The sequence below is a fragment of the Saimiri boliviensis genome, chromosome 5 (assembly GCF_048565385.1).
Source record: "Saimiri boliviensis isolate mSaiBol1 chromosome 5, mSaiBol1.pri, whole genome shotgun sequence".
NCBI lineage: Eukaryota > Metazoa > Chordata > Mammalia > Primates > Cebidae > Saimiri > Saimiri boliviensis.
In genome coordinates this window covers 57,209,493-57,216,563 of record NC_133453.1, presented here as the reverse complement: position 1 = coordinate 57,216,563, position 7,071 = coordinate 57,209,493, and the positions used below count along the sequence as shown (strand labels likewise).

The following is a 7,071-nucleotide window of genomic DNA, read 5'->3' as shown; positions in this document are numbered from 1 at the left end:
ACCCAACAATCCCATTACAAATCATTCTATTATAAAGACACATGCACATGTATGTTTATTGCAGCACTATTCACAGTAGCAAAGACTTGGGACCAACCCAAATGCCCATCAAGAAAAGATAAAGATAAAGAAAATGTGGCACATAAACACCATGGATTACTATGCAATCATAAAAAAGAATGAGTTTATGCCCTTTACAGGGACATGGATGAAGCTGGAAACCATCATTCTCAGCAAATTAACACAGGAACAGAAAACCCATGTTCTCACTCATAAGTAGCAGTTGTAAATACCATCTATATTCCTTTTCACATATCATTAGCTCAATAGTGAAAAAGCAGAACAAAATATATTTTTCACATGTCTGTGTATGCTTTTCTTACATACCTGGAAACAGAAAATGCCTTTATAAATATATATGATAATTAACATAATGGTATTCAGTTTATGTAATACCTTACAATCATCTAGACTCTTCAGGCAGTCCAAAAGGTTTTCAGGGTCTGGAAGGGGAAGTGGGGGCACATCCAAAAGAACCCCACACTGTAGGCTCTCCCCGTATCAGTTGAAACCCAGATGATTCTGAATTTGTTTCTAATCTCCCTTTGACAAGACCTAATTACAGATAATTTCTAAAACACCCTTTCTACCATCTTAATCTAGAATAGACCTATATGTTTTGCTACATCTTTTGTATTGTCATAATTTTTAAAGCCTTACGTTGTTGCTCATTTCTTCTTATGGTAACAGAGGAGTGACCAAGTAGCTTTCAGTTCATTCCAAATGAGTTTTATGCCTCAGTTATAATGTAGACACATAAACAACTAATTGTGACCAAGGCCAAATTAGAAACTGGTCTTAAAATGATCCCTCAGAAGACTATAAATTCAACAAAACAGAAAGCTGGGCACGGTGGCTCACACCAGTAATCCCAGCACTTTGGGAGACCAAGGCAGGCGGATTACTTGAGGTCAAGAGTTGGAGACCAGCCAGGCCAACATGGTGAAGTCCATCTCTATAAAAATACAAAAGTTAGCCAGTCATGGTGGTGTGCACATGTAATCCCAGCTGCTTGGGAAATTGAGGCAGCAGAATCACTGGAACCCAGGAGGCAGATATTGCAGTAAGCCAAGACTACACCACTGCACTCCAGCCTGGGTGACAGAGCAAGCCTCCATCTCAAAAAAAAAAAAAACCCTAAAACAAAACAAAAAGAAGCAATAACCAGGTTAATCCTCATACATCTATGCTTTGTTAAATGTGAGTCATACACCTTATGTTTAACCTGGAAGGTGAATCAGTCTTTTTCATTGATATAAAAATAATGAGAAAACTAAGCTGCCAACTTGACAACCACATAAAGTACTAAATGCAATGCATTTTTTTTAAGTCTAAAATTTTATCCTTGGTTTTGAAGAATAAATGCTAATCAGAATGTCAGAAATGCCTGTTGAAAGATTTTTAGGGGCAAAGTGAGACATTTCAAAATAAGTCAGCTAAAGTAAAAGACCTACATCTTAAGATGGATCCTCCCAGTGCTCACAGAACCTTCCCTGGGAATAAGTTTAGTACCACTAAATCACCAATCAGTAATTGGCCTCACCTGGGAATCCCCACCTGCTGCTCCTAACCTAAGAACATTAACTATCCTGTGCAATTTTTCCTCCAAGATATTTTCCAAACTGAGATCCTGACCCTCAAGGTGGCTCTCAGCTATCTCACTCTTCCCATAACTGGCTAGTAACTCCACCTCTGGCAAATACTCTTTCAATCTTTCTGTCCATTCTTCCATCACAGAGAACTGACTTATTGTAACGAGAGTCAGGCCAGAAGGGTGGGATCCACTCAATGCTAACAACCTGAGTAAGTCAGTAGTTAACTTAGTAGCTAGAGAGTTTCCTAATTATAAGTCTCAAAAGATGAGTGCTGACATCTTGCCTTTTTCTCGGCGTATATTGAATCACATTTCACAGATACAAGATACTAATTCTTAAAATGTAGCTGCATGAGAAGGCAAATACAAATATTTTATTCCTCTGTATTTTATTGTAATCTACTCCTTAGATATCCATTTTTTTCTTACTAAAATTTTGGCTCCTTTTTTCATGTAATTACTCATTTGGAAACAGAAAGAGTTGAAATTCAGTCAGCTCCAGAGGGTTATGCTTTGAATTTGGTAGCCTATATAATAATAGCAAATACTTATATCTTTAGGTTGGTGCAAAAGTAATTGCAGTAAAAGTAATGGAAAAAAATCCGCAATTATTTTTACACCAATCTAATAGCATTTACTATAATTTATTATGTACCAGGCCCTGTTAAAGCTTATATTTAATCATCACAACTCTAAAACATAGTACCATTATCATTATTCCCATTTGGTGAATGAGGACAGTAGGCCACCGAATAATTTTCTCACAATCCCTGACTTAATAAGAGGTCATGTCAGGATTAAAATCCATACAATCCCTCTGCAAATTCTGTGCTCTCCGTCACAGCACTGCGTTGCCTCTGCATGGAAATTTACTCCGCCAATCTTGACCCAGGGCCCACTAGAAAAAGTCTGGCATGTTTTGGCGGGGCGCAGTGGCTCATGCCTGTAATCCCAGCACTTTGGGAGGCCAAGGCAGGTGGATCATGAGGTCAGGAGATCAAGACCATTCTGGCTAACACGGTGAAACCCCATCTCTACTTAAAAAAAAAAAAGAAAAGAAAAAGACTGGCATGTTTGTGTGTGTATGTGAGCCAAATTATTTCTTCATTTCTTGCATTTGAAGTACTCTTCGATGACATCCTTGGCCTGAGACTCCTTGCCATAGTCCTTCACTACTACACAACTGCAACCAACCACTTTACCAGGCTTCCCCTCTCTGTCAATTTTACAGAGGCCTACCCACTCCCCTAGTTTCTTGTTGTCATCAACCTTAATTAGGTTGATCTGGTGTTCAGCACAAAGGGCCTCTACCAATGTGACATACATAGGCTCATCACAGTTGGATGCAAGCACACACAGATGGGCTTGGCGCTTGATAAAGCTTTGGCAGCTTCGCGAATTCCACGTGCTAGGCCATAGTGGATGAGGGCGGTCTTCAGCACCGCTTGTTAAGCAGTATTAACGTCCATTACACCTGCAGCGGCAATGCCTTCCTCGGCCATAGCGGTGGGTTACGGGTGAAGCGGGATCTTGAACGCACCCAAGCCTCCGCCTGCGCACGACTCGGCGGCGGCAGGGAAAGAGCGTCTGGCATGTTTTAATATAAATACCTCACCTACTAAATTGCTTCCAATCCCTCAGATATCTTTTTTTAATAACAGCTGTATTGAGACACAATTTGATTTCCATAAAGTTTAATCTTTTAAAGTATATGATTCAGTGGTTCTTAGTTTATTCACGTAGTTGTGCACACATCACCACAATTTTAGAACATTTTTATCATCCCCAAAATGAAATGAAACCTTATACTCATTAGCAGTCACTCCGATTTCTCCCCAGTACCTCCAGCCCTAGATAGCCATTAATCTATCTCTATGGATTTGCCTATTCTGGACATACATATGCCTACTTATATAAATAGACTCATGTAATTTGTGGTCTTTGTAACCAGCTTCTTTCACTTTGCGTAGTACTTTTAGGTTCATCTGTGTTGTAGCATGTGTCATTCTTAATTTCTTTTTATTGCTAAATAAATTCTACTGAATGGATATGTCTCATTTTGTTTATCCATGTATTAACTGATAGACATTTGGATTGTTTCTACTTTTATTGCTATTATGAATAATGCTGGCATGAACATTTGTGTACAAGTTTTTGCATTAATACATACTTTCATTTCTTTTGGGCATAAACCTAGGAGTAAAATTTCTGGATCATGTGGTGACTCTGTCTTAACATTTTTAGTAACTCTCAAACTTTCAGAGTGACTCTACCATTTTGTAGTCCTACCAGCAACATATAAAAGTTCCAACTTCTCTACATCCTTGTCAACACTTACAAATAAAACATTTATATAGTCTTTTTTATTATAGCCATCCTAGTGGGTGTAAAGTGGCATTTCACTGTGCTTTTGATTTGCACTTTTTTTTGCACTTTGAATGCCATACACAATTTCTTTTCTTTTTTCTTTTTCTTTTGTTTTTTTGATTCGGAGTCTCACTTTGTTGCCTAGGCTAGAGTGCAGTGGCATAATCATAGCTCACTGCAACTTCTGCCTCCCGAGTTCAGGTGATTCTCCTGCCTCAGTCTCCTGAGTAACTGGGATTACAGGCACGGGCCACCACGGGCTCAGCTAATTTTGTATGTTTAGGAGAGATGGGGTCTCACCATGTCGTCTGGGCTGGTCTCAACCTCCTGACCTCAAGAATTCCACCCCTTCTGCCTCCCAAAGTGCTGGGATTATAGGCATGAGACACCGTGCCTGGCCTGCAGTACACAATATCTATAAATTCTTCATCTCCTCTCTTTATAGAACTTCCATTGTTGACATATCACTAGTAATTGCCAGACAAAAACAATTTGAATTTTTAAAATATTTTGCAAGAGTAAGAAATAGCATCTCTTTTCTTAGATTTCCTTTTTCCCAGTTTTGAAACTAGAACAAATTTAATTTATAAGTAAAATATAATCTGCTTTGAATGAAAACATTCAAAGTTCTCCCAAGAGGGCACTGGAGTGGAATGTCCACTGGAGTCCATTTATATTGTTTTATTTTAATGCTTATGATGATGATAATCATAGTGATTAACACAATGAAAATACAACTATTAAGGTCTAGAATACTGTGTCTAATAGGACCAAACTGGACAAGATACAGAGGAAACTATGAAGCCTCTCTGTGGAAGGAAGTGGAATATAATCTCTGAGCAAGGTTTAAAATAATATTGTTATTCTGAAAAAGACAATTCACCCAATTCATTCATTGAACATTTATTGCTCACCTTCTAATTAGCAGACAATTTTAGGTTGCTGAGATAACACAATAAACAAAGCAGAGTCTGGGCCATCATAAAACTTAAACTCTAATAAGTTTTCTTTACAAGATGGAAAGAACTATAAACAGGTCAGTCTTATAAGTTAACTGAGGAAAAACTAAATTACGACATTGTTTACGTTACAGCAAAGAAGATTTACACCAGATGTGAAGAATGTTCTAGTGTAGAGGTTGGTAAATTCCTGAACTTGACTTTTAAAAAATTAAGTTATGTAGAACGAAAGAATACTTTTCCTTTTTTTTTTTTTTTTTTTGAGACGGAGTTTCGCTCTTGTTACCCAGGCTGGAGTGCAATGGCGAGATCTCGGCTCACCGCAACCTCCGCCTCCTGGGTTCAGGCAATTCTCCTGCCTCAGCCTCCTGAGTAGCTGGGATTACAGGCACGTGCCACCATGCCCAGCTAATTTTTTGTGTTTTTAGTAGAGACGGGGTTTCACTATGTTGACCGGGATGGTCTCGATCTCTTGACCTCGTGATCCACCCGCCTCGGCCTCCCAAAGTGCTGGGATTACAGGCTTGAGCCACCGCGCCCGGCCTGAAAGAATACTTTTCAAAGGGTTTAGACGACATCACCCTGCAAGTCTGACCATATACATCACTTTTCTTCAGAAGGGCCATAAACCTAATGTGGAAGGAAGGAGGTTGGGAGATAGGGTTTTAAAAGAACTGGCAGATGGAATACGATTAATTTGGCTTGATAGTGCCTATAAACTGCTTTTGAAAAACTGCTTACATTTCACCAGCGTATGTCAGTGTTGGCATATATTTATCTCGTCACTTTTCATTTAGTAACAGTCTAAATGTATATATTTGAAATAATTATTTGTCCTGCAGGTGACACATTTTCTGTTTCATTTTACCAGGTTATAGGTTTGTATTTTCATTTTATTTTTGTTTCTCCTCTCACATTATCCATGGACATGCATTTTGCAGAAAATTGCATTTTCCTTTTCCAGGTATAAACAATTTTTAACTACAAGTATCTGTAAGATCACTATTGCCAGGTTTTTTATAGGCTTCAAGGAACTCTCTGTCACTTATTGCCACATTAACCATTGGGCTGCCTAGTGTTAAAAATATCATTTCTGGTGGACAATTCAGTGGGGAACTCTACAGTGTTTTACATCTGCTGTGCATTTTGTTTTCGAGCCTGTTTTTCTCTGACAATCGTGGTAGAGCCAACAGGCTAAAATTTCCGGTAAATATTTAAGAAGAACCAAACAGAAGACTGTAAATTATTACACTTAGTTCATAGTAAGACTATGACAAAGGAACTAAACGCAGTCAAGAAACAACTTTACATAGAAAATAGTTTGATCACATGTAGGAAAGAAAAAATTATGCAAATAGACTGCCAATCAGTTGCTTCTAGCTAGCTATGACTAGCTCTAGGATCTGTTTATAAATGAACTTACTCTTTTTAATAAATGTAATGTTCCTTAGGTATTCACACATTCCATGTTTCAACCTAAATTCAATTTATTTTTTCTTTCCTGAATATGGAGAATGAAGATTTGTTTCATTTCACATATAGATCTAAAAATATATAAATTACATATTTCCTTTACTGGGATTACAGGCGCGTGCCACCACGGCCACCTAATTTTGTATTTTTAAGAGAGATGGGGTTTCACCATATTGGCCAGGCTGGTCTCAAACTCCTGACCTCAAGTGATCCACCCGCTCTGTCTCCCAAAGTGCTGGGATTACAGGTATGAGCTACCGCGCCCAGCCGGCAGTACACAATTTCCATATATATAAAGATATATTACTATTATATCACTATGGTTACTATATATGATTGAAATAAATTATTAAGAAAAAGGGCAGAGAAAAATGTTTGATGGCTTCCCATGATCAATACAGTATGAACCCCAAGACAGGGAAAGACAGATGTGGAAAGAACAAAGGAAATGAAAAGAAGTGTAGCAAACGAGATTGAAGGATGCTAGGGAGGAGCTTAAAGTTAATGGGGAAACAAGAATGTATTTCCAGAGAGGAGGAAATGTCCACTCTTCTCCCCAGGACTAAAAACAACACGGGAAGAACGTGAATGGAGGAGCAACTTTTCAGACCTGCAAAT

The 7,071-nt window shown here is 38.4% G+C and overlaps 1 pseudogene; it reads right to left on the bottom strand.

The window, feature by feature from the left end:
* Positions 1-1,474: 1,474 nt before the first annotated feature.
* LOC141584574 (small ribosomal subunit protein eS12-like) lies at positions 1,475-6,644 on the bottom strand (annotated as a pseudogene).
* Between the last annotated feature and the right edge of the window lie 427 nt (positions 6,645-7,071).